The following is a 3,643-nucleotide window of genomic DNA, read 5'->3' as shown; positions in this document are numbered from 1 at the left end:
AGAAGTAGAAGCAGTGTGGGAGAATAACAGGGAAGTTACACCAATGAGCCAAAACAATATGACCACCTTTTTAATAGCGTGTTGTTCCACTTTTCAAACCTAGTATAACAGAGATTCTGTGTGGCATGGATTCTACAAGTCCTTGACAGAATTCTGGAAGTATGAGGCACCAGACACCCACGCAGAGGTCAAGCAATTCCTGCCATTTATGGGACCGTGGTTTACAGACACGCTGTTCGTGCCCGGTATGTGTTCCAATGGGTACAGTCAGGCAAATTTGCTGGACAAGACATCAGTGTGAGTTTACTACAACACCCCTTAAACCAGTGTAGCACGATTCTGACATTGCAATACGGACAATTGTCCTGCTGGAAGATGGCATAGCCGTCTGGGGACATTTCCAGCATGAAACGGTGCAGGCGGTCCGCAGTAACGTTCACGTAGTTCACTGCCGCCATGAACCCTTCAATTACCATCACCGATCCCATTGAATTCCAAGACAGTGTACCCCATAACATAATTATCTACATCTATATCTACATTTATACTCCGAAAGCCACACAACGGAGAGTGGCGGAGGGCACCTTACGTGCGACTGTCATTACCTCCATTTCCTGTTCCAGTCGCGTATGGTTCGCGGGAAGAACGACTGCCGGAAAGCCTCCGTGCGCGCACGAATCTCTCTAATTTTGCATTCGTGATCTCCTCGGGAGTTATATGTAGGGGGAAGCAATATATTCGATACCTCATCCAGAAACGCACCCTCTCGAAACCTGGACAGCATGCTACACCACGATGCAGAGCACCTCTCTTGCAGAGTCTGCCACTTGAGTTTGCTAAACATCTCCGTAACGCTATCATGCTTACCAAATAAACCTGTGACGAAACACGCCGCTCTTCTTTGGATCTTCTCTATCTCCTCCGTCAACCCGACCTGGTACGGATCCCACACCGATGAGCAATACTCAAGTATAGGCCGAACGAGTGTTTTGTAAGCCACCTCCTTTGTTGATGGACTACATTTTCTAAGGACTCTCCCAATGAATCTCAACCTGGTACCCACCTTACCAACAATTAATTTTATATGATCATTTCACTTCAAATCATTCCGTACGCATACTCCCAGATATTTTACAGAAGTAACTGCTACCAGTGTTTGCCCGCTATCTTATCATCATACAGTAAAAGGATCCTTCTTTCTATGTATTCGCAATACATTACATTTGTCTATGTTAAGGGTTAGTTGCCACTCCCTGCACCAAGTGCCTATCCGCTGCAGATCTTGCTGCATTTCGCTGCAATTTTCTAATGCTGCAACTTCTGTGTATACTACAGCATCAACCGCTCAAAGCCGCATGAAACTTACGACACTATCTACTAGGTCGTTTATATATATTGTGAAAAGCAATGCTCCCAAAACACTCCCCTGTGGCACGCCAGAGGTTACTTTAACGTCTGTAGACGTTTCTCCATTGAGAACAAAATGCTGTGTTCTGTTTGCTAAAAACTTTTCAATCCAGCCACAGGCTGTTACTTTGTTTATCAGGCGACAGTGCGGAACGTGTCGAACTCCTTCCGGAAGTCAAGGAAAATGGAATCTACCTGGGCGCCTGTATCTAATATTTTCTGGGTCTCATGAACAAATCAAGCGAGTTGGGCCTCACACGATCGCTGTTTCCGGAATCCATGTTGATTCCTACAGAGTAAATTCTGGTTTTCCAGAAATGACATGATACGCGAGCAAAAAACATTTTCTAAAATTCTACAACTGATCGATGTCAGAGATATAGGCCTACAGTTTTGCGCATCTACTCGACGACCCTTCTTGTAAAATGGAATCACCTGTGCTCTTTTCCAATCATTTGGAATCCTCCGTTCCCCTAGAGACTTCCGGTACACGGCTGTTAGAAGGTGGGCAAATGTTTTCGCGTACTCTGTGTAGAATCGAACTGGTGTCCCGTCAGGTCCAGTGGATGCGTTAACGGTCCGGCATCTGTGGCACGGCGCTTGTTTCGTGCAGCCATTCGCCTGGTTGATGCTGTGCAAGGACGCTACCATAGACCTGGTATAAAAATAAATGCGATTCATTCGACAGGCTACGCGATTCTATTGACCCAAGGTGAAAACTCGGTGATGCTATGCCTTCTGAAATGTCATTGGGTCAACACTAGGACATGTAGGGGTCATGTAATGTGGAGCTCCATGTTTAACAATGGTCTTTGAACAGTGTGCTCCGATACACTTGTTCCTGTATCATCGTTGTACGCTGTGGTCAAATTTGCGACAGATGACCGTCTGTAGTGGATCACACATTGGGGGAACGTCCTGCGATGAGACGTGGTCGTCCTTTACCATGTAGCCCGGCGGTTATTTCACCATCCTTCAACCACTTTCAATAGGTTCTCATCAAAGTAGCACGCTAACAGGCGAGCAGCTTCGCCGTTTCAGAGATTATCGTTTCCCGCCGCAGCGCCGCAACAATGTGCCCTTTGTCGAAACCGCTTATATCAGTGGATTTGCGCATTTGCAGCCTGAGCCTTCGTCTCTGTCCGGCTTACGTTCATTTCTTAGCGCGTCATGTGGCTGCTGCATCACCGGGAGGCATTCAGTCTTGCGGAGGACACTCATCATGGTTTGGCTCAGCAGTGTGGATGGCAGTTGCGTAGTTAATACCTGTATACTGTCAACGGATATAAACCGATCTTCTTCTTCTTCGTCATCCATTTCAAAGAGTGTGTGCTGGCCCGTTACGAAAGTTAGGAATTTAACAAAACTGCTGCCTCCATCTCTTCATTATACGTCCAGCAGCATACGCCGTTTTCATGTTTAATATAAATGCAATGCTTGTTACTGTAGGCGCTCAGGTGACATCCTTCTGATGTGGTCATTCCATTTTTTTTGTAGTGTCTAATCTATTCAGTCATCGTTGTTTTTACGTTTAGTTGTTTTCTTATATCTTCACTCCGTAATCTGCCTCATAACGTTAGTTCAAGAAGAAATCCAAAAAGTAACTTTACAAACTTCATCTCAGCCGCTTCAATTTTTCTGTCATCAGCTTTTCAGGATAAAGTTTTCGCTATCAAGCCGGCCGTGATGGCCGAGCGGTTCTAGGCGCTTCAGCCTGGAACCGCGCGACTGCTACGGTCGCAAGTTCGAATTCTGTGAAGTTTCAAAAATGGTTCAAATGGCTCTGAGCACTATGGGACTTAACTTCTGAGGTTATCAGTCCCCTAGAACTTAGAACTACTTAAACCTAACTAACCTAAGGACATCACACACATCCATGCCCGAGGCAGGATTCGAACCTGCGACCGTAGCGGTCGCGCGGTTCCAGACTACAGCGCCTATAACCGCTCGGCCACTCGGGCCGCCTGTGCGATGTCCTTAGGTTTCTTAGGTTTAAGCAGTTCTAAGTCTAGGGGACTGATGACCTCAGATGTCAGTCCCATAGTGCTCAGAGCCATTTGAACCATTTTTTCACTATCATACAGGCTTAGCTACCGCGTTGTGTATTCTTGGTGTTATCTCTTTCCTCGTAGTTCTACCAAGATACCTTCTTATGCAACCATTTATAGCCTCACATATCTGAATTAGTTTCGTTTATTGATATCTCTTTCACGGAATATGCAAACGAATTTAACTG

At 45.8% G+C, this 3,643-nt stretch overlaps 1 non-coding gene across 1 annotated transcript; it reads right to left on the bottom strand.

The window, feature by feature from the left end:
- Positions 1 to 3,284: 3,284 nt before the first annotated feature.
- Positions 3,285 to 3,368, bottom strand: Trnas-gga (transfer RNA serine (anticodon GGA)). Its single transcript is given in 2 exon segments — positions 3,285 to 3,319; positions 3,329 to 3,368. It is a non-coding gene; the product is annotated as a tRNA-Ser (tRNA).
- Positions 3,369 to 3,643: the final 275 nt, after the last annotated feature.

The sequence above is a fragment of the Schistocerca gregaria genome, chromosome 8 (genome assembly GCF_023897955.1).
Source record: "Schistocerca gregaria isolate iqSchGreg1 chromosome 8, iqSchGreg1.2, whole genome shotgun sequence".
Taxonomy (NCBI): domain Eukaryota; kingdom Metazoa; phylum Arthropoda; class Insecta; order Orthoptera; family Acrididae; genus Schistocerca; species Schistocerca gregaria.
The sequence above is the reverse complement of the archived record's forward strand: the minus strand, read 5'-3'. Positions and strand labels throughout refer to the sequence as shown.